The 23,910-nt window shown below is 48.6% G+C and overlaps 1 protein-coding gene across 2 annotated transcripts in view; it reads left to right on the top strand.

The window, feature by feature from the left end:
• The first annotated feature begins 1,362 nt into the window (after positions 1-1,362).
• Positions 1,363-23,910, top strand: part of PAK3 (p21 (RAC1) activated kinase 3) — a 247,666-nt gene continuing 225,118 nt past the window's right edge. For both annotated transcript variants that reach the window (XM_073885710.1, XM_073885709.1), the window contains exon 1: positions 1,363-1,489. The gene's annotated coding sequence lies outside the window, so the exon portion shown is untranslated. The remainder of the gene's footprint in view (positions 1,490-23,910) is intronic.

The raw sequence follows: 23,910 nt of genomic DNA, 5'->3' as shown, positions 1-23,910 counted from the left end.
CTCCAACGTGGAGATCAACAGATGAGTTTGAAATGTTTTTCCAAGATGGAATTTTAAAAAAAGGAACTTTGGCCTGGAAATCTGAACATCTGGGTCCCAATTCTGAGTGTGCCACTCTTTAGCCTGTAATATTAGGCAAAACCACTTAATCTTGCTGAATCTGTTTCCCCATGTGTAAAATACGAATAATGTATTTTCCTTGCCTAATTCACAGAGATGTTATGGTAGGGATCCTATTATTGGGAAGTGCTTTGTAAATCCCAACGTACTCTACAAGCATAAACCACTAGCAAGACGAAGTGAAATGCTGAAAAAGTTTTGAGCAGGAAGACTTTCAGCAGAGTTCTTAGCAAGGGCTTCAACAAGGATTGAATCATGGGGAAAAGTTCTGCTTCTCACAATTCATTTCCCCTTATCTTAGCTTTAGGGGTCCAAAGCCAAACGGGGTCTCCAGCGGATCCATGATGACCTTCGACTGTGTGACCCCCAGGAAGCCAGGCTTGGTTTTCATCTAAACTGAATATCCCAGTCCTAGAGGGGGAGTGGCACGAGGATTAAATGACCCCTTGACACCAGGGAAACCAGAGACCTGGATGATGCTGCCTAGGTAAGCAGACTAAAAAGTACAGAACTGAATGGATGCCACGTTGGTTACAAGTGCAGAGATACTGCAATGGAATGAGACACAGGAGGAAAGGTGAAGTGTAGGTAGATCTCGTATGAGGTTATGGGCACCTCAAACTCCTGAAAGTCAATCCCAAGTTAGAACAGAAAATTGCCTTCTGGGTACTGGAGACAGCCGGCTCAGCACAGCGTGAGTGCTCACTCAATGCAATGTGATGTGGATGGGGACTGTCCTCGGTCTCCGGGTCTCTTTCTGTTATTCTCTTTGGCCATAGGCTTTCCAGAGATACTTGCGGACGCAGGCCACCAGTACCCAGAAAGAAGACTGAATAAAAGAGGTGCAGGCGTTGACGGCAGGCCCGGAGCCCTAGTGCTGAACCCCATCTCCCCGCCCTCGCTCCCAAACCCCCACCCCCATCGCCAGGTCGGCACAATCAGGCTTGGGAGAGTGAAAGGGTTTCACTTCCGCCTGGCTGCAGGAACCACAAGTTCCAGACTAGGTCGGAATTGGAATAATCACAGTCAAAATCCACCCAGATGCTCTCACACACCCAGCCGCGCGCGCATCCCGGGGCCGCGGGGCGCACGTGAGCCCACGCCCCGCGCGCCCGGCCCTGCCTCCCGCCGGAGCATCCTCAGCAGCGGCCGCAGACGCAGCCGCCGCCGCCTCCTCCTCCTCCTATTCCTCCTCCTCCTCCTCCTCCTCCTCCTCCTCCTCCTCCTCTCGCCGCCGCCGCCACCGTCTCCTCTCCCCTCTCGTCCTCCTTCCTCCCCCAGTTCCTGCTCCTCCTCCCGTCCGCGGCGGCGAAGGGCAGAACCCTCAGCCGCGGCTGCCTGCGCTCGGGCCGCTGAGAACCTGGAACAGGTCTGTGCGGGGGGCGCTTTGTTGCGGGCAGTTGGAGCGCCCCTGGCTCCCCAGAGCCGCCGGGAGGGCGCGCGGCGGGCGCGGGGGTCGATGATTTCTCCGCGTTGGGGTTTTTTCTATGAATAGACGGGGTGCGATGGGGCGGGAGGGCAGCTCGGTCCCTTGGCCAGTTCGCCGTCCCTCTGGCTTCGTGGCGAGGGAGCCCCGAAGCTGCCCGGACTCCCGCTCCCCGCCCACCCCTCAAGCTCTCTTTCCGTGCACCCCCACTCCCCGCATCCACTTCCCAGAGCTGAGCTTTCTCTTGTTCTGGGAGCTCGTGGATGGGGGCGGGGAGAGATGGATGGAGCCGATCCAGCGGGGCACCTGGGTGCATGGGGCTTTGTTACATACAACAAAAACCAGTCCGCACCAGCTTCCAGTTCCAGGCTAGGCTGCAGTCTGCGGGCGGTGTGGGGTGTGGGCCAGGCACACTGGGGAAGTGAGAGAATGCGAGGGGGCACTCCCTGTGTGTGTGACTGGGCACACAGGAATGCGGTGGCGTGTGTCGGGTGGGGGGGAGATGGTGCGGGTTTTGTGTGGGATGCAGTGAGTATGAGTTGGAGTGTGGGGTGTCGTGTGTGTGTGTGTGTGTATGTGTGTGTGTGTGTGTGTGTGTGTGTGTGCGCGCGCGCGCGCCATGGGGCTGGGTTACTCCTGGCATTACATGTCCTTGGGTATCATCCCATGCCAAGCCAGATTGCAGTAACACGCAGGCGGATCAGGTCCAACCTGTTCTGCCCACACTGGAAGGGTAATGATGGTTTCAAAGTGATGGAAATCCCCCCAGCTTGGGGCTGTTGCTTAGGACATTCTGCTTGTGGAATTTCCAGCCAGGTTGACCAAGTCCTACTGGACATCCTTATTGTTCCCCCAAAGACGCCCAACTTTCTTAGCAGGTTTCCCTCTCTCAGCCAATGAGGATCCAAAGCTCTTACAGTGATCCCTGCAGTGCCTCCCCCCACACCCCTTTAATTAGTGGATGCTCATGTCGTCTTTGCTGCAGTGATGTTACTTTTGAGCCAGGATGTAGCTGTATGTTTGGAGAAAAATAAACATACTAGATGCACCTATGTATTAGTAGTGAATATGGGTTAGAGGGTTTTTTTATTCTCCTGGAACTGTAAGATGTGAATTGGTCTGGTGTCTTGTTTTGTTTTTTATCAAAGAAAGAAGAAATCAACAAACATGAACAAAACTGCTAGATCTTCTCTTGCACTGCTAGACCTTCTCTTGTACATTTTATTTGAGGCTTTAAGAAAGCATTATTTGTCAGGGGCCAAAAGTGTACAGTTAAGGGTACTGATTGTTCAAACAACCGACATTTATTAAACACCTGCTATGTGCCAGTGGTAATGCTAGGTATTGGAAGTATATAAACGAATAAATGAATAAAACATCATCTCAGTTCTCAGGGAGTGCACAGTCCGGGAGACAAGACTGAGTGTGTAAGCAGATGATTACAGTAGAGTATGACAAGAGATAGGCAGGGTACTGTGAGAGCACAGAGGAGGGGTGCCTAGCTGGGGGTGGGAGGTATGATCAGGAGAGGCTTTGGGGCGCCTGGGTGGCTCAGTCAGTTAAGCGTCCAACTCTTGATTTCGGCTCAGGTCACGATCTCAGGGTCAGTCTCCACGCTCAGCGGGGAGACTGCTTGAGATTCTCTTTCTCCCTCTGCCCCTCCCCCCTCTCCCATGTGCACACGCGTGCTCTCTTTCTTTCAATAAAATCTTTTAAGAAAGAAAAAAGAAATGGAGGAAGGAAGGAAGGACAGACGGACGGACAGACAGGCTTCATGGGGGAAGTGATATGTGAGTGAGTCTTGAAGAATGAATTCACCAGGTGGCCAAGTTGAAGGACCGGCATGTACGAAGGCAGAGGGGTCATAGTTAAGTAAGACGGCAGGGAGTCCTCAGAAGTATTACTATCACAAACTGGCCTGGGATGGTGATTAATGGTGAATCCAAAAGGAACCAGCAGTTTCTTATCTATGATAAAGATCAGCACATGTCCCCATCTTAAGAAAGGTCCAGCTCATTTAAAAATATTAGTGTTTTGCTTTAAGCAAATCTGCTGTGGGTGAGTATGTATTTACAAGGCAAAAGACCTAGATGGACAGTATTCACGTTGCAGAATGTGTTGCTTTACAAAAGGCTTCATAATCAGATCATCTTAAGTGTCAGTGCCCCTCTGACCTTTACAGTGAAGATTTTTACCCCAAATGCAATTTACACAATTTTTTTGTGTAGCCAATAGATGGATAAAGAAAGATGTACCCGCGTTGTATTTACTTTGTGCACAAGAAGTTACCAATGTCAGTGCAGGCACTTTCCCTCATGGTGTGGGTGTTTAATAAATACTGACTACTGAAAGCATGGAAATGGTAGTAATAAATATGAAATCCATTGTCCGTTATCTTTTATCATTTGGATTGTATGTAAAATGCAAATTAACCAGGACAGGGTCTTCAGGGACTTTTACATTTTAGATACTGTTAGTGGTGTCACTGGTAATTAATAATAGCCCAGGATTTCTGTCCTGTATGTTAGATGCATAGTCAGGAATGGCTGTGTGAGGACTGACTCTTAAGACGCCTGCGGTTAAGCCCGAATAGGGGCGCACATTCTGAGTCTCCCGTTTTGTTGTGTTGGGGCCAATTGCACGGGCTGATAAATGGCACTGGAAAGGAACCTAAGGGATGAATGATTTCTGCTGGAAGTGCCTGGTGGGCGTAAAACAATGCTAGTTGAGAGTGTGGGCTCTGAGGGCTTGGACCAGCATCCTGAGCATCTCCTCCCTGAAATGAAGACCAAAAATAGCCCTGGGTTCTGTTTGAAAGGAATGCCAGCAGAAGCGGTTGAGCTTGAATTGACTTCCCCCCACCTCCAGCCTGGCCGGTGCCCCAAGGCAGAGGAAATGATGGCCCGGGGTCATTTGGGCACATCAAGGTCCTTTGCTCATTGGCTGTCAGTAGCAGAAAGTATCAGGCAGCATCTCTAAGGCACATTCCCCCACAGCTTGGGCTGGAACGGAATGGATACGTCTGCTGTGTTTATACTCAGGTAACTCTAGTGGCTGGGCCAAGGGCTTGCCAGTGTGGGTGACGAAGAAGCCTGGTTCCACCGGATGCTAGTAGGTGTTACACACTCACATCCAGACACACACAGAGTTTTGTGGTCAAGTTAAATTTGGGAAATTCTTGCTTAAGCAAAAACAGGTTTGTTTACTTCAGGGCTTCTGAAAGCCTTTACCAGGCTAATGTATACGATGACTTGCCAGGAGCGGAGAATCTGCAGCCTTTCCCAGGTGTATTTGCCCACAGAACCCGGTGTTCCGACAGGCATTTGGCCGGACTGCTATTGAGAAGAATATTCGCTGGGCAGTGCCAGGCAAGAGCCTTTCCCTCAGAGTTCGGAGGCTGTCGGTATCTTGCTGGGTAAACTTGGACACCTCGCTTCACCCTCTGGGCCTTCCTTCCCCCATGCGCCAAATGAGGCTGATAATAATCATTGTTCTCACCGTCTGTGATGTTGTGATGACAACTAAGATAATATCTCTGCAAGTATTTTGAGCTCTTTAGAAGAAAGGCTCTATATAAACTCGAGGTTATTATGAAAGGGAAGTGCAGAATTAAGGCAATTATCCTGATAATTCAGGCCCAAATCCTGTTTTTCTGCTGCACTGTTGGGCAGACTGCCTCAGTTCTCTGCTCGGCTTTGACTGCAAAGACCTATCCTCATTCAACCTTGGGTGACTCAGTTCTTTGCGCTTACTTCCTTCCACTTCCTGAAGATTCCAGTGTGGCCTCTAATTTCCTGGGCCAGAGGTATCATCAGTAGGGCCGTAAGAAAAATCCCATCAATTTGAACATACCCTGCTGACCAGAGAACCCTGGAGGTGGAAATTAAGTTGAGTTGGAAAGTTGCTTTTATCCTTCAGACTCATTCTCCTGCAGAAGTAGTTCCGGAGGGCCATCTTGGCTGCAGCCACTGTAGGGTTCATGTTCAGTGGCCCCCGTGCCTGGCCCATGTGGTCAATAGGAAGGCGTGGCCATCTTTAAGGAAATTTAAAGGCCACAGAAAAAGCACTCGTGTGACTACTGACCCTCTCCAATTCCCTGGGCTCTTCATTAATGCCCTCAACCTCTCTTCTTTACAAGCCACCTTGAAGGAAGAGTGCCTTTCTTGAGAATTAACAGCTAATAACCATTGCCAGCTGGCTCAGGGGTAGAGACTGACGGGGAGACCTTAGATTTACCCATTCCACCGTGCACCTTACGCGCAACTGGCCACTCCCCGCATGAAAGCAACAAGCTTCAGTTACAGCAGAGAGGGTTTAGGTCAGCCATGAGAGCAGACGCTGTGACTTGAAGACTGCGCTACTGGACCTCGAGAGCGAAGTCCTCCTCTGTTCTGGAGAGTTTGGCAGAGATACCTGTTCAGTAGGGGAGATTCACAATGGTGGAACCGCAAGTGCCTTTCCAAGTTCATCTGGTGCAAAGCTTCTGTTTCGGCTGAGCAAAAGGCCAGAGAAGTGCAGTGCGTTCACTAGGATCCCACAGCTATCACATGACACAACAGTCGTCATTCTAGAGCCTGAACTCAGATCTGCTGCTTCCTAATGCTCTTTCCACTCGACCCAGCCGTCTTCTTGTGTACTTCAGGGGGGTGTGAGTTGGCTCATTCAGTGGGACCTGGAGGTCATGTCCAGGCCCGAGTTGTGTGGGCTCTCGTGTGGCACCTTTAGCGGAGAGAAAGGTTTCTAGTGGAGCCCCAAAAGGCCATGCTTCCCCTCTCTCTTTCTGTTCCTCTTGAGTGCCCGGCTGTCTGATTCATCCAGCCACTCTAGAAACCTCAGGACTGGGTATTCTGCTTCGATACTCAGTGGATGATTGAATCACCAAGTCCTTCTTCCTTGGTGATGATTCACTTTTTTTTGTGGACCCATGACCTCCTTGAAAGTTTGATGAATGCTACTGATGAACTCCCCCCAAAAAGGGCATGGAATTTGAGGGTCGTGTAGGTGCAGGGCTCCAACTCTGCCGGCTGTTGGTGTCAGTACACAGTGTAGGGTCACTTGTAGATGCTCCCTAAATACGAAAAATTCCCGGAGTTGGAATTGTCAACCTTAACTTGGGGGGGAGGAAGGGATTGGAAATACCAGGATGAGCCTTGTGCTGAATAGACTGGGGGAGTGGAAGTTAGTGTGGAATCTCTTTAGGATGAAATAATGGGATTGGATTTAGTTCCTGAGGTAAAAACAGAAAAGGAATTGAAATGAACAAGCCATGTTCCCTTCTCCCAACCTTATGAAAAACATGCAGGGGGCAAAGGAGGCAGGGCAGGAAAAATGGCGGGAGATGTGAAAAGAGGAGAGGAAGGTCCTTCTAGAAGGGGTGTCAATTTCACCCTAATAGAATGAAAGGAAACTCTCCTAAAAGAATGGGGGCATCCCTTTCACTTCTTTCCGGTGTTTCTTAACTTCTAAGTAGCAACAAGCCCATGGCTTGGGTATTAGAAATTATCTTAGATGCAGGAACACCACGTCCTTGAAGAGGACATTTTTAGAGGCTGGGAGATTGTGGGGGAGTGGCACAGCTTGCCTTACTTCTTGTTTCAAAAAAGCATTTTTATGATTAAAATAATACACGCGTACACTTGTAAAAATAGCAGTCTGAAGTAGAATGTTCTGGGCCTCTCCATCATCCGATCCCTGCCCTGTTCACCGTTTGGTATGTATCATTCTGTGCATGTTTTAATGAATATTCCTATATGTATTCCTGTGCATAAAATAACAAAGGATGCGACCAGTGCTCTGAATACTGTTCTCCAACATGCTTCTCATGGAACTCTGTCTGGACGTCTTTTCCTGACAGTAAACCTAGAGCTGTCTCATTCTTTTTAAGAGCTGCATAGTACTCTAATTTCTATGGTTGGGACATAATGTCTCTAATCCAGCTTTCAGTGATGAATTTTTATAGTCTTTCTCATTTTTAAAAATAATTACTAAATATTGGGGCAGCCGACTTCCTTTTACCTGCACCCCTGCAGACTCTTGCAAGGCTTTTTGTAAAATAAATAGCCAGTCGTGAAACTGCTGGTTCAAAGACTGGTCTGCACATCCTTGATTTTAACAGAGCCCTGTCCAAATTGCCCTGCAAGAAGGTTATAGCGACTTACCTTCCCACCACCAACGGCCATTTCTCTAGCTCGGCTCTTCCTCCCTCAATTTCAGATACTCTTGATCTTTAGAATCTTTGATAATGTGATAGCTGAAAACAGTCCCTATTTTCTTTGCTTTTTTTTTGAGTACCAGAGAGGTTGAACAACTTTTCGGATGTTTATTGGCGTATTTTTCTATTCAGTTGTTCTTTATCATCTTGACAACTGCAATCTCTTTTCATATATCAGACAGCAGCTAACACTTCCTCTGTTGTAAGTATATTAAGCAGTTTATCGTTTACCTTTTTGCTTCGATTTTAAAGTGTCTTTCAGTTGTACAGAAATGTTTCAAACTTGAAAATTCCTAATTGGCACTCTGTTCTTTTATGAAAACTCAAACAAGGCCACAGTGAGTATCCTTGGACTCTATCATATGCATTGGGCTCATTATTTCCTTAAGACAAATTCCAAGGACTGGCTTTTTTCAGGGAATTTTTTTTCCCTAGATCTTGCCAAATTGTTCTCTGAAGTGTTCTTTTCTTCTTTCTTCTTCTTCTTCTTCTTCTTCTTCTTCTTCTTCTTCTTCTTCTTCTTCTTCTTCTTCTTCTTCTTTTTACTAATTTACATTCCAACCACAGAGTATAAAAGTATACTTTGCTCCTCCTCTTGATGCCTTCCAATAATTAAGATTTTGGCTCTTAAATCAGGTGCTAGGCAGGAATTCATATTTGACACCAGGAAAGGTTTGGAGCAGAAATCCCTAACTTCACGCGAAACACATGTAATACATGCTTCACCTTCAATTATTTAAGCAAACAGGCTTTTTAATTCATTTCCAACTAGAACTGTGTCGAACGCATTTTCCCAACATCAAGTCTCTCTAAATTCACTGTGAAATGAGTGGCCATTGAGGGTCATTTCTGTTGGCAGCAGCGGACAATGGCAAATTGACTTTAGAGACCTACCTTGTAAGACACTTGGGAAAAAAGCTACTGCCGCATCTTCGCCGACCTCTGAGGTCAGCTAGATTGGTTCCAGAATTTTCCAGAGGCTGAGTGCTGAGTAGGAGTCAGCTTCTATCCAACTTGACTTCCTGCAAAGAGGACAAGTTTGAGGCCCTCCCATGAGAAGTTATTCTCACAGAAATAAACAGTGATGTCACCCTCTGCAAAGGGAATGGTGGCAAACGGGGACAGGTGTAGCTTCTCCCCTCACTCTGCGGCTGCTTGCTTCATCTTCTTGCCTCTCCTTCCTGCTCACGTCCAGATTCGGCCCCCGGGATTTGGCTGTCTGCTCTAGGCCACGAGTAGGGTCTGCGGATTAGGAGAAGATGGAAGTCATGGGGGTCGGTTGTGTGGTTTGAGAACTCTCTTTTGTCTTTAGCGTGACGGTAGCAACCTTAAAATTCCTTGAGGGGTGGCAGAGCCGTGTGAGACATGCAAACGGATGGTGACGATGGTGGCCCATTTTACAGATGGTGAAGACACAGCTGGAGAGGAGACCGGGCTCTCAGAGTTGGACATTGCTGGGAAAGGCTCCTGACCTACCCCCAGCACTTGCTAGCTAAAAATCTGGCACCTGGTCTCCCCTAGGGATGGACCTTGGTGCCTTTGAGGTGCTGCTTCCCCATCGGATACCCTTAAGAATGCCCTTTGTCCTTACCCATCATTCCCTTTACCTAGCGCGGTACATACACAGCCCATCGCTGGGATGCTTTTGAGTTGTCAGAAGATGGGGGTGGGTAATGGTACCCAAAGGAATCATTTGGATTATTTGAACTATTGACATTTATGATTTGTGGTTTCCCACTTACCTTAAAATCTTGGTATTTGGCAAATGGCTTTAGATCCTATCTAATATTTGTTGGGTTTTTTTCTTTCTTTCTTTTAAAGGTTTGGAGTAGCATAAGGAGAGTTCACAGGGGGACTGATGGCCAGACAATATAATCGTTCATCTTTGCAGCCTTGAGAAAGACATGCTTTTGGTTGTTAAGCTCACGAGTGTCCCATCTTAAAGCCAGGGTGTCTCCTCTTCAGTGCTGAATGATTCAAAACTGAAGCAATGTAGCCACAAATATGGTCTCTGCACATAAATCCTGTGTCCTCTTTCTCCTTATGGATGGTCATAAGGGGAAAGGTCAGGTTTTCTTTTCTTTTTAAAACTATGTTTGATGCTTTCAGTAGAACTCGGGATCATCGTGTTTTGTTTTTACTGAATTATTCCCCAAAGGTAGCATTGCTTTTGAACTCCGACTAGAACCAGGAGGGACAACCGTCTATGTACTTAAACTTCCAGGAAAAATCTTGCTGAGAGGGGCGCCTGGGTGGCTCAGATGGTTGAGCATCTGCCTTTGGCTCAGGTCATGATCCCAGGGTCCTGGGATCGAGCCCCACGTCTGGCTCCTGGCTCGGCGGGGAACCTGCTTCTCCCTCGCCCTCTGCCTCTCCCCTGCTCATGCTCTCGCTCTCCCTCTGTATCTCTCTGTCTCAAATGAATAAATGAAATCTTTAAAAAAAAATCTTGCTGAGAGGCAAAGATAGTCGGTAAATGGAGCTTACAGTGAATGGGGAGGCAGAAGACCCAGGTTCCGATTTTGGTTTTGGTACGAATTAGCTGTGTGACCCTGAACAAGTGCTTAAATGTCTCTGGGCCTCAGGTTCCTCACATATACAATGAGGACATAGTTAGGAATCACAGATCTATCCTGTAGTGCCTTCCATTCAAATAAAGCCTGTTCATCTCTGAAGTCAGAGCGTGCTTTTGTGACAGAATCACTTGGGCACATTAAAAGCTGGAGTCCTCACCTCAACCCACTGAATCTACAACTCCAAGAGGAGACCCAGGAATTCTTATGCCTTAACCAGCTTCTTAGGTGATTCAAAGAAGGCGGGAGCCCCCTCCTGTGGTAACTTTCAGGAGGCAAGAGCCCTTCCTTGGGCTTTCTGGCCTGAGGGAATACAAACCATTTTCCTAAGTGAGAAAGTCCTGGCCTCCCAGTAGCTCTGGCTTAGAAACCCGTGACACCAGGGCTCTCTGGCTGGCTCCGTCAGTAGAGCATGTGACTCTTGATCTCGGAGTTGTGAGTTCGAGCCCCACGTTGGGTATAGAGATTACTTAAAAAAAAAAAAAAACAACTTAAAAAAAAAGAAAATTAAGGAAGAAACCTATGACACGAGACTGCATTCGAGGAGGTTGGTTTTTGACCTAGGTCCCTGGGGCTGGTTTCTGCCTAGGTAAGTGGAGAGCAGAATGTTCTTTTGAATAAGAGCAGGCCTGGATGAACAGACTGACCAGCTCTTCAGTCGTGAGCATATTTCAGGCCCTTTGGCACAAAATCTTCAGTAGCAGCATTTCTGAGAAAGGACAAAGTAGTTTCCAGAACTCAGACCCTTTCTGCCCTAGCTCTCCCTCGAATCCCATTTGTTGGTTCCACACCTCCTTTGACTTTTAAAAATGTTTATTTCTCTTCCCTTCCTCAAACCCCTAGCATGGCAGTGGGTTCCCTTACTTGATGGGATTTCAACACCCCAGGTTTTTAGGCCCTAACCTCCCCCCCAGCTCTCACCGTACCCCTCAGCCCTCCCTTCGTCCTAGCACTGATTTTAGAGGCACGGCCTCAGTGCCCTCCTGCTCTCTAAATGCCCACAGGAAAGGAGTCAGCATCAACATACACCCATTTACCCCACTTACATTCTTGTGGCTCACGCTTCAGCCCTGCATTTTATTGCAGGGGAATTTGGAGCCAGAGAGATGCTTCTCCAAGGCAAACTTTCAGAGACAGCAAGTCTTCCTTTTTATATATAGCTGCCATTTATTGAGCCTCAGAGCCTCCAAGTGACTTGCACACCGAGTTCATTCGGCTGGTGAGTAGCGCAGCAGGTCTGGCTGCCTGGTCCTGGGGCCTGAATGGTTAAACGGAATATTCTGCTACGAAGCGTTCCCCCGCGGTAATAAGGCGGTTATGCCAAAAGCAAGTGTGTGCAACAGATTTTCTTGGCTGTGAAGCCTGAGCCCTGAAGAGTCTGAATAACTTCAAACACCAGGAAAGAGAGGCGAGTTCATTTTAATGGCAGAGTGATGTGGCCAGGGTCATTATGTATCGTTGGAAGGCTGGGGCCAGGAAATGGGTTTTGCTGTTGGCGCACGGGTAACCACATTGAGAGAGAAATTCCCGAGACCCTGCGAGTCTTAGTTTCACAGACGGCATAGCCAGGGAACCTACCAGTTATTTTTCTCCTCCTAATCCTGTCAGGAAGCCGGCACCAAGGCTAGAGGGGACCAGAGGTCAGAAGGGAGTGCTGGGATGCTCTCAGCTAATGGGGGTCTGGATAAGGGGAGAGGGTCAGGGGGAGGGCCCAGAAGAGGCTTGGGTTCTTGCATTTTCAGCTCACCTGAGTCCTTCTTGCCTGATCGTCATTATCAAACTTGCGGCATGGAGCAAGGGGTATTTGGCAGCCACCAATTCAGACTCAATGGACTAAGATTGGTGGGTCTCAAACTCATGAGCACAACACATCCAGGCACCGAGATTTCCAGAATATGCCCACGGGACGGAGTCTCTCCTCAAACCCTAAGCTAATGCCCCATTTGAAGAAGCCCAACTTTTCACACTGACTGGAGTGCATGCACCGAACACTGCTGCACAAAAACAAAGTTTTTTCTCCTCTTTCTTGGCTCTTTCCTGGCAAGGTCTTATATTGGCTGCAGTTCCTCTAAAAATCTCTTTTGAGTTGGAGCCCTCAGATGAAGACTTCCACCCATTTTCCACAGAGTCTCTTCTCTTTTTATTGTTATTCCCAGTCACGAGAGTCAGTAGGCCTCAAGGTCTTATGAGGCCCCAGGTCTCCCATCTGCAATGATCCTGACTCTCCCTTGTCCGTGGAGAGAGTCGAGCAAAAACAAATGGGCCAAGCTATGTGCTTGCGGTTGTCTTCTGCAGGTTTTCCCTGGCCAAAGAGCTGTTTTGGAGAAAAAGAGAAGGCAGTGTAAGGTTAAGCTGCAATCAGGTGCCCAAGTCCAAATCCCGGCCCTATCTCCTGGCTGTGTGATCTCGGAAAGTTTTTTAACCACCTAACTGCCTTTAACTCTGTAAAATGGAAAGAGTAATAATTTGTACCCACTCATGGAGTTCAGGGAAGGAATCAAAGCAATCATATAGGTCAAGGGTCTGCCCCAGAGTTCGTGCTCAATAAATGGCAGCTTAATTTTTTAAGGTCTTCTTCATTTATTTGAAAAAGAGGGAGAGAGCACAAGCAGGGGGAGGGGCAGAGGGAGAGGCAGAAGCAGGCTTCCCGCTGAGCAGGGAGCCCGATGTGGGACTCGATCCCAGGACCCTGGGATCATGACTTGAGCCCAAGGCAGAGGCTTAAGCAACTGAGCCACCCAGGCGCCCCAACAGCTTTTTTTTTTTTTTTTTAATTATTAGGAGTGCACATAGCCCTGTGGAGGGGTGTGGGTCCAGGCACTTTGGACAAGTCACTGACCCTCGCTAAACTTTAGTCTCTTCACCTGTAAAATGAAGATAAAAGAGTAGGTACTTATTAGGGTTTTTTTCCCCCCTTCGGGAATAAACAAGATAATTCCTGCAAAGTTCTCAGCACAGTGCCTGGTACATAGAAGTGCTCGAAAGGTGTCACTGTCAGCCAGTTGCCAACCTCAGGGACCCTTGTAGGCCCTTTGGTCCCTGGCTTCTCAGTGTCGGGGCCACCCTGGGCCTCGCTCCCACCCCAGCAGAGGTTGCTGATGCCTGTGTGGTATGCATTGTTTGGGACAAGCAGAGGACAGGGCCTTTTTGCGTGGGGACCTCCTGAGGCTGACAGGGCTTCCTGCAACAGCACCCCCACAGTGTCCCGTTGGCATTCTGGACAGCAGCTGATTCCCAGGCCCGGAAACGGCTCACAAAGTAAAAACAACGGGGATGAGGCCTGCTGGGCAACTCCCACAGGAGCCCAGGGAGCACAAAGTTCTGTTGGTTGCCCTTCCCTCGCCTTCCCTGGCATTCCTCCAAGACAACAGGCTGCAGAGCCCAGGCGTCTCCTCCCCAGGTAATTCATCAAGTATGGCAACCAGATGCTACCATAGTGACAATTCCTACCTGATCAATAGAGCTGGGAATTGGGCCCTGGCGACAGGGCCTGCCTTGAGGGAGGCCACCTCCCGGGGCATCACCTGCCTCAGCCTGGTGACCAAGCGACCCGTCCCGCCCCCCCCATCCCCGAACTGGCTGTATACTAGTCCCTGAGCCTTTCTTTCTAAATGAATCCCCACCTCTGGGGCCCCCGAAGTGACCATTTCAGGCATGCGCTGCCTTCAGTGGATTTCCCAATGTCTGTGCCTTAGTTCAGTCTTTGTTACTCCTTCCCCGAACCATTCGGTATTACTGCTGCCGCCATCCGTGCTATTAATAACAGCAGTAATAGCTCACATTTATTGGGTGCTAATTATGTGCTGGGCATTTCCGTGTATTATCTCATTTAATAGTGACAACAATCCCGTGGGAGCATGGTTACTATTATTAGTCCCATTTTATAGAGGAGGAGTAATAACAGCTAACATTCAGTGAGCGCTTACGGTGCGCTGGGCACTAAGCTAAGGACCTGCCAGGTAGTTCCCATTTTAATCCTCACGATAACCTTATGAGGCCGGCACCACTGTCGTTCCTAGATGTCTCGGTCGACTTGAGTAGGGAGGGTCAAGATGGGAAGCGGGACCCCTACAGAATATTCGGAAGGGTTTGTATGACGCAGGAGGACCAGTGATGTATGTTGACAAGTCTTTCCTTACCACCCCTTCCCCTTGCTCAATCCCAATCCTGCGGGGCCCTTGGCCGAGGCTGGAGATGGGAGGAGGAGGGCCACGCCACCCCTAACTGCTTGCAGCCGAGGAGGAGTAGTGCCTTCTGCTCACCCCGGGCTGTTTTTGGGGGTCGATGGGACCAGGTTAGGGTAGTGGCATGGTGGAAAGTACAAAATCAAGGTCCCGCTGCTTAGCCTAGAGTCTCAGACTTTTTACTTATGTCTAGGGAGGACTCTAACATACATTTCCGATAGTATTTCTTTCACACAGATCCCATACTCTAGTCAGACCTGTCCCATCCCCAGAATGTACCTTGTGCACGAATACTCATTTCCAGGGCTTTGCTCAGGGTATCCTCCTGCTGGTTCTTCTCCAGAAAGCCTTCTCAGACCACCTCACTTCCTTACGCCTTTCTTCTTTCATCCTTTCAGCCCAAGGACACATACTGAGCATCTATTTTTTTTTAAAGATATATATTTATTTATTTGAGAGAGAGAGAGAGAGTGCAGTGGGGAGGGGCAGAGGGAGAGGGAGAGAGAATCCCAAGTGGACTCTGCGCTGAGCGCGGAGCCCGACGTGGGGCTCGGTCTCACGACCCTGAGATCACGACCTGAACGGAAACCAAGAGCCGGATGCTCAACCACCTGAGCCACCCAGACACCCCTTGAGCATCTATTACGTATCAGATGTTGTGCTAGGCATTTAGAACATGGTTATAAACATAACAGACCTATGCCCTGCCCTCACAAGGCTCGCAGTCTACAGGAGGAGACGGACATTACACAAATAAACCCAGGCACATATAATTATAAATTGTAGTGAGTGCCGTGCGGGCAAACAACAGGGCAGTAGGAGAGACCGTAACGACAGACTTGATTTAGATGGGCGGGGAATCAAGAGAGGTCTTTCTGGGGGAAGTGACATCCAAGCTGAGACCCGTTAGATGAATAAATATTCACAGAAAGTGTTCCGTGCAGAGGGAAACTGCTTGCACAGACACCCTGAGGTGGGTGCTCGCCATCTTCAAGCGACTGAAGGAGACAAGTGAGCCAGGGAGAAAGTGGCGCTCAGTGAGGTCGAAGGCCATGAAGGGCCTGGCAGGCCTTGGGAACGAGTTCTCTGTGTATGCTGAGTGCAGTGGGGAATCACTGATGTGTTTAAGTGAGGGATCAAAATAATCTAATTTATACTTTTATTTATTTATTTTTTTAAGATTTTAATTTATTTGACAGAGAGACACAGTGAGAGAGGGAACACAAGCAGGGGGAGCGGGAGAGGGAGAAGCAGGCTTCCCGCTGAGCAGGGAGCCCAATGCCGGGCTCAATCCCAGGACCCTGGGATCATGACCTGAGCCGAAGGCAGCTGCTTAACGACTGAGCCACCCAGGCGCCCCTAATTTATACTTTTAAAATAGCACTCTGACTGCTACAAGAAATTGTACTGGAGAGTGGCAATGAGAGAGAGAGAGATAGAGAAAGAGGCAAGGTAGGAGGCCAGGAGAGGAGGCCAGGCACAGAGATCGCTGGTGGCCTGGGCTAGGGGGGTAGCAGTGGCCATGGAGAAAAATGAGCAGATTTGGGATCCATTTTGCAGCTAGAGCCCAAAGGACTTGCTAAGGCACTGAATATGGGGGGCTGAGGGGAGGGAGCAATCAAGGAAGACTTACATGTGTCTGGTTTGAGTGAGATGTCTGGCAGTACCGCCGAGGGACGTGGGGGGGGGTGTCTCCTGAAGCAGGCTCCATGCCCAGCTCAGCCCTCCCGTGCCACGTGTTCATCTCTAATGCGCTTTCAGCATGGATCCTATACTCCTTTGTTTTGATGATAGTTAACACGAGTGTATTTGTTGTCTCCCTAGGTAGGCTTTAAACTCTTTGACGACACTGGCCATGTCTTACTCATGTCTGTATTCCCCAAAGCATCCAAGCCACGAGGTATTGAAGACTGACTGATGGATCAATTAAGGGAAGGAACTCCTTCCACTTTCAACTTTATTCTTCTTGCTAAGGCATCAGACGTGACTCTGGATTAAGCTCTTTTTAAAAAAAAAAATATGACATACTCTCGAGGAGATAGGTGCTTTGATACATACTTTGAGCCACATTCAATCATTAATCACCTTTTGAGCAATTGCTGCCGTGTCAGCAGGATACACCGGGCACTTCTAACCTTGGTCCCTGGAGCATCCTTCAGTAGTGCGGTAAAGGCTCTGTGTTCACAGAAGAACGGCCTCATGGGTGTGTGGAGGCTAGCTCAGGATGGCAAAGGGGAAGACAGGAAGTGGCCTAAAAATCCTCAGTTGTTCAGGCAGGGGTGGGCCTTCGTGGCTTTCAGCATGTGGCATCTGAAAACACAGACTGAGGGTCCCTGGGTGGCTCAGTTTGTGAAGCGTCTGCCTTCAGCTCAGGTCATGATCCCAGGGTCCTGGGATCGAGCCCCACATCGGGCTCCCTGCTCAGCGGGGAGCCTGCTTCTCCCTCTCCCACTCGCCCTGCTTGTGTTCCCTCTCTCACTGTGTCTCTGTCAAATAAATAAATAAAATCTTTAAAAAAAATGAAAACACAGGCCGTGGCTAGCATGTTATGGAACCTTAGATTCAGTCACAAAATAGACAAAATATAGCTGGTGACCACGTCCAAACGAGACAAAACTAAAAGGAGGTGTCCCTACTGCCATTTTTTTTAATGGGATTCTTTCAGTTCCACAGAGAGCTATCCGATCCTGCAGTGCTGAGGTAGGAGCCCAGGACTCTGAATTTTTACAAGCATCTTGGGAAATGCTTGTGCAGGTGACCCACGGATCACCTGCACTTTAGGATGTCCTGGCTTCAGAGATCAGCCCTGGAACGAAATCTTATACATCTTGCTCCTTGGGTACGACCCAGCCCAGCCTTGCTCCCTTCTCAGGGGAAAGTCTAGAATTATTCTCAGGTACCCAGGGAACTTCGCACACAGCTGTAGACATGCATGGACGCCCAGATGAGTCACTAAAAAAGAGATGTAGCAGTCCCCACCAGCAGTGTGGGAAGGGCGAGGAGAGTCCATAACCTTCCAGCAGCGCTTGGGAGCTTGACTGGCACTAGAGGTCCATTGTAGGGAAGGCCTCAAGGGGGCGCTGTGTGATGACTTAGTCTGCAGAGGCAGCACCCTGCCCAGTACCCTTTAACTTCTGAGGTTGCTTTTCAAAGAGGAACTGAGTTGGGTTGTACCAGTTCGCTCTGTAGTGTGGATACTAACCCTTTATTGGATATGTCATTTGCAAATATCTTCTCCCATTCAGTGGGTTGCCTTTTAGTTTTGTCGGTTGTTTCTTTTGCTGCGCAGAAGCTTTTTATTTTGATGAAGTCCCAGTAGTTTCTTTTTGCTTTTGCTTCTCTTACCTCAGGAGACATAGCTGGAAAAATGTTGTTACGGCCGATGTCCGAGAAATGACTGCCTGTGCGCTCTTCTGGGGTTTTGATGGTTTCCGGTCTCAGTTTAGGTCTTTAGTCCATTTTGAGTTTATTTTTGTGTATGGTGTAAGAAAGTGGTCCAGTTTCATTCTTTCACATGTAGCTGTCCAGTTTTCCCAATACCATGTGTTGAAGACACTTTCTTTTTCCCATTGGATATTCATTCATCCTTGTCGAAGATTAATTGACCATATAATTGTGCGTATATTTCTGAGTTTTTTAATCTGTTCTATTAATGTGTGTCTATTTTTGTGCCAGTATGATGCTGTTTTGATCACTGCAACTTTGAAATATAACTCGAAGTCGGGAATGGTGACACCTCCAGTTTTGTTTTTCTTTTTCAGGATTGCTTTGGCTATTCGGGGTTAGTTGGGCTTTAGCCTGTCCTCTAGCACCCAGCCAGGGATGTTGAAGGGGGGTGGGTATGGATTTAGTATCACGGTGGAATTAAGGGTCCTGAACAATTCCCTGTCTCCAGGTTGACCCGGTAAGGGACCCGATCCTGGTCTAGCCGGCCCAGTTGCCTACCTAACCAAAGCTTGCTCTGGCTCCATCCCCAGTAGTCTGGACAGCCTGGAAACCACTCTCTCCCAAGTGTCCAGGGAGTTAATTCTAAGCAGCTCCATTGTCACTGCTCACCACCCCCCCCCCATAATATCTTGTGGGAGAGCATTATAGGTAGAGATAACAGCAAGTGCAAATGTCCTGGGGCAGGCATGTGCCTGGCGGGAAGGAGGGCCTTATGGATGGAGCTGAGTTATTGAGGGGAGAGGAGTGGATGAGGTCGGGGAGGCAACACGGAACCAGGTCTTACTGGGCCTTATAGGAGATTGTAAGGACTCTGGGTCCTACTCTGAATGAAATGGTGCGCCACTAGAGGGGAGGGTCTGTCTAGAGAACGGGATCGAGTCTGACTTCTGTTTGAATTTTCCTTGGTCTCACTTATCTTCATTCACCTTCATCTCTACTCCACTTTGGTCCCCTGCCCCTATTGCCGACCCCTCTATTTTGTCATTGCCCCAAACTGCTTCACCTCTGAAATCGTAAACTCAGGTATTGTGATAACAAGAGCTTGTACACCCAGCTTCTTCATTCTAAGTATACTTTTTCTTTCACCTCATCTCAATCTCTCATTCCTTGACTCTGTTTAGGCCTTCGTGGATATCAGTCCTTCTGGTTTCTCTTTCTCCCCTCTCTCTCTCTTAAACTCCTGGTTTCTTGCCTGGTATATTCTTCTACTACAGTAGTTCAGCAAAGCCCAAACTATAGATGACAGTCCAGTGGATCTGGGTCCTGGCTGCACATTAGAATCACCGGGGACGCTTTAAAATCTGCGGATGCCTGGTTTCATTGGTGTAAGATGGGGCCCACATCGTGTAGGTATTTTTTAAAGCCCCTTCAGTAATTCTAAGGAGCAGCCAAATAGAGGCCTCCTGGATGAATCCAGCATTTTCCTCTTCCCTTTCTGTATTTTGCCAGCTGGGCAGGAACCTTAGTTGCTCCCTTTACACTGATTGGAAATCTTACAAAGTGACCTTAGTGAGTGAGCTCCATCTCACATTCCTCTCAGGGCTTAAATCAAACTTCATCGCCCTCCCCCCGTCTCCAACCCCACTTCTGTCCCTGTCTCTCTTAGAACATGGCTTCATTTTCCATTCCATAGAGAAAATGGAGGTGTCCAGGGCCTCATCCTTCTGTCTTGCTACCTCAAACCTCGATGTCTGTGTGTCCATTCTTAAAAATTTTTATTTATTTATTTATTTGACAGAGAGAGCGAGCACAAGCAGGAGGAGCAGCAGAGGAAGAGGGAGAAGCAGGCTCCCTGCGGAGCAGGGAGCCCGACACGGGGCTCGATCCCAGGACCCTGGGATCATGACCCAAGCCCAAGGCAGACGCTTAACCGACTGAGCCACCCGGGCACCCCTGTGTGTCCATTTTTATTCTAATCTCTCCTTTGCCTCTTCCAAAACTTTCCTCTATTTGTGGCTCTTTAACATCTTACTTTATCATTGGCTCCCTTCAAACTGTCTGCAGTCCCTTTTAGCTTTAAAGACCTCTTCTGGGCACCTGCGTGGCTCAGTTGGTTAAACTTCTGCCTTCGGCTCAGGTCGTGATCCCAGGGTCCTGGGATCGAGCCCCGCGTTGGGCTCCCTGCTCCATGGGGAGCCTGCTTCTCCCTCTGCCTCTGCCTCTCTCTGTGTCTCTCATGAATAAATAAATAAAATCTTAAAAAGAAACAAAACCTTCTCTTCAACCTTATATCCTCCCTCTCTAGCTACTGCCCTGTGTCCCCTCTTCCCTTCACAGCCGAGTGTCTTTTTTAAAAAGATTTATTTATGTATTTTAGAAAGAGAGAGAGAAAGCACGAGCACGAGGGGCAGGGGGAGAGGGAGAGAGAGTCTTCAGCAGACTTGGTGCTGAGCGCGGAGCCCGACGTGGGGCTCGATCTCATGACCCTGAGATGGTGACCTGAGCAGAAACCAGGAGCTGGATGCTTAATCGACTGTGCCACCCAGGCGCCCCCACAGTCAAGCTTCTTTAAAAAATGAGTCTCCTTAGCCTGTCTCCATTCCCTCCTCTTCCATTCCCTTCCACAGTCTGCTGGAATCTGGTTTCTGCTCTCATAGTTCTCTCTGGGACATCTTTTGCCTTGGCCACCAGTGATTTCCCAGCTGACAGATCTAATGAAAATTTCTCAGTCTTTTAACTTCATTGGTGTTTCTGAGCCATTAATTTATACTGCTTGCCTTCCTGAAAATTTGTTCTCCAGTGGATTCCACGACACTCTTCTTTCTTGACTTACCTGCTACTTTTGTTTGGCTGCTTCTTGAGCTTTTCTTCTTTTATCCCAGACCTAAAACGTTAAGCGTCCCCAGGAATCTCTTTCTCTCTCTCTTCTTCCTACTTCACATTTTTTTTTTCCTTTGGACATTTTATCCATGCCTGTGCCTTCACCAGTCACCTACTTGTTTATAGCTCCCAGGTAGAGAATACCCCCACCCCAGCTCTCTTTTCCCGAGTCCTAGATTTGTTTACAAAACTGCCTGTGGGCTGTCTCGGCCTAGAAATTCCACTCAGCGTGTCCAAAACTGAACATGACCTTTTATATACTCTGACTCCACTAAGAGATAAGGGGCTCCTTTGCATCCTCTAGATGCTCACCAGCTCTCTTCTCTGTGCACCACGGCACAATCTTCGTAACTGGAGTGCCTCGCTCTGTAGCCACCTCCTTTAAGCTGTCTTCTGAACCCGAATAATCTTTCCACCACACGAAACTTGCCGTGTGACTTCCCTGCTCAGATGCCTTTGATGATTCCCAGGGACTGACTTAGAGCAGATTGTTTTCAGGGTCTATTTCATGGATCCTTAGGTGTGTTACGGAGTGAAGGTGAGGGGCAGTGGGCTGACCGGACTACGCATCGGGGCCAAACTCCTCAATTTAACTAGGGCAGTTGGGCTTTGTGTCTGTTTATCATCCTGGGCGTCCGAGGACATTCTCCATTGGAGTGAAAATTCTGAAGCCAGACGAAATATCTGAATGCCATTGACCTTTGTCTTCGCAACACACTCTAATAAGGTCACTGTTTATCAGAAATAGAAGAGCATTTCTTACATCAAGAGAGGGGGAAGCTTCAGAGAGCTTGTGTTTAGGAACTCTGTCCCCCCCAGATGGGTACATTTGGTTGCCAGGGCCCAGACTGAGGGCCCTCACAATCTGATGTGACTTTCTGGGAGTATTCTCAGAAAGTCTCTCAGCCCTTCCTCTTTCCTTTGGGGTTGCTGGTCCCTGTCATAGACATGGAGATCAAAGAACTTCGCCTAAAGAACACCCATGGCCTTGATGAAGGCATCATCCCGGGTCAGCCTCAAATACCAAGCTATCCACTGTCCATGACTTGCACTGTTTTCTCTGTTTGACATAGCTCTAATATCCTTCCAAGTGATTAAAGAGCCTTCTTGAGAGCGGCAGAATAGTCCACTGAATTGAAGATTGTCACATATTCTGGTCCCTCTCTTGGAACTGGGAGGACCTTATGAGGCCCTGACCAGCCCATAGGCTTTTCATCTGCATTCAGGAAAGGTGAAAATGCACACTGTCACTTACAGAAACCAAATTTTGGCATTGACAGATCTGGTGGTTCTGACTCCCAGGCTGTAAAATAGTCTTAATTTGTCCAGTTTAGAGGATGTTCATGGGTGAGTCATCCGTAGCCATGCCCTGGCTTGACCTGAGCCTCTAGTGTCATTTCTCCCTAAGCAAACATTCTTGTCAAAACTGCTGTTAAGTAAGAGCACTGAACTGGGACTCGGGTTTTAATGCTGATTGTGTGTGACCTTGGGCAAGTCACCGAACAATCCTCATCTGAATAAGGAGGGTGTTGGACTAGATCTCTGGGATCCCCTTCAGCTCTGCTACCCTGAGTCTTCGATGCTGAGAGATCATGGGTGTGGAAATGCTCTGAAAAGTTCAAAGTGCGATATAGATGTGGGGTGTTATTAATTAAACCTACTGCTTTCAGTTCCCATAGCAGCAAAAGGAGGCGAGGACGCCTGGGTGGCTCAGTCGGTTAAGCATCTGCCTTTGGCTCGGGTCATGGTCTCAGGGTCCTGGGATCGAGCCCCGCATCATCGGGCTCCCTGCTCAGCGGGAAGCCTGCTTCTCCCTCTCCCTCTCCCCCTCCCCATGCTTGTGCTCTCTCAAATAAATAAAGAAATAACATCTTTTTTCAAAAAGAAGAAGGAGAGGGGCCTTCCTGATTCCAGTATGACTGGGCAAATCAACACCTGAGTCATCTAAATTGGCAGGCTAGCGTTGTTTACCAGGGAGCAAAATAATAATAAGGGCTATTATTTCTTGAGATGCAGCCATATGCCAGCAGCCTGCTAGTGACTTCCATTAACATTTGTTATTCAGCTTCACAGTACACCTATCATTATCATTATTTTTGCCCTTTTACAGATGGGGAAACTGAGCCTTGTGGAGGTTAAGGGACTTGGTTGAGATCATACAGCTAGGGATTGAGGGGAGCTAACATCTGAGCCGTGAGTTTCTGATTCAACCGTGCGAGGGGGCCTTGTTTTGTGGCCCAGTACTTCTCCAACTTTAATGTGCAGATGAATTACCAGATTTTGCTAAAGTCAGACTGCTGATTCATAGGTCTGGGGTAGGGCCTGAGCTTCTGCATTTCTTTTCTTTTTAATTTTACTTACTTATTTTAGAGAGAGAGCCGGAGCACAGAGGGGAGGCAGAGGGAGAGGGAGAAGCAGACTCCCCACTGAGTAGGGAGCCTGGATGCGGGGCTCCATCCTGGGACCCCGGGATCATGACCAGAGCCACTTAACCAACTGAGCCACCAAGGCTGTGGGGTGTTATTAATTAAACCTACTGCCCGCCCCCCCGGCTTCTGCATTTCTAACAGGCTCCCTGATGCTGAAGTAGCAGGTCCACAGACCCCATACTTTAGGCGGCAATGGGCTCGGAGCCTTTCTATAGGAATCCCCTGGTCTACATTTGCCCCTGGAGCAGGGCCACACGGGCTGTGCCCTGCACAACTCCGAGGGACACCATTTGCATTACGCTCCCTGTATAGCTTGCCTCCTGGGAGTTGCCTTCTGTGGGCCCCCCCTGCGCCCCGCCCAGAATGAGAACTTGGTGAATAGCGGGTCGATCCACGCACTCCTCTTCCACCTGGGCCAAGTCTGAAGAAAGGAGAGTGCACTTTCTCCCACAAATGAAAAATTGATCGGTGCCGTTGAGAAAAGAAATGCAAAGCCCGTCTGCTCACAATGAGGGTGGCCCATTTGGTGTTCCAGGCAAGATAGGGAGGGGGAAGAAAACGAAGCTGGCTGGCTGGCTGGCTGGCTGGCTGGCTGGCTGGCTGGCTGGCTGGCTGGCGTGGCCAGCTCCATTCTTATGCTAACAAAGCCCTGATTCCAGGCTGCAGCTGCTGCCTGGGCAGAGGCTCGGGCCATTCAGAG

This window comes from Callorhinus ursinus, unplaced genomic scaffold, assembly GCF_003265705.2.
Source record: "Callorhinus ursinus isolate GAN/ISIS: 27379988/994484 unplaced genomic scaffold, GSC_fseal_2.0 scaffold65, whole genome shotgun sequence".
In the NCBI taxonomy this organism is placed as follows: domain Eukaryota; kingdom Metazoa; phylum Chordata; class Mammalia; order Carnivora; family Otariidae; genus Callorhinus; species Callorhinus ursinus.
The sequence above is the reverse complement of the archived record's forward strand: the minus strand, read 5'-3'. Positions and strand labels throughout refer to the sequence as shown.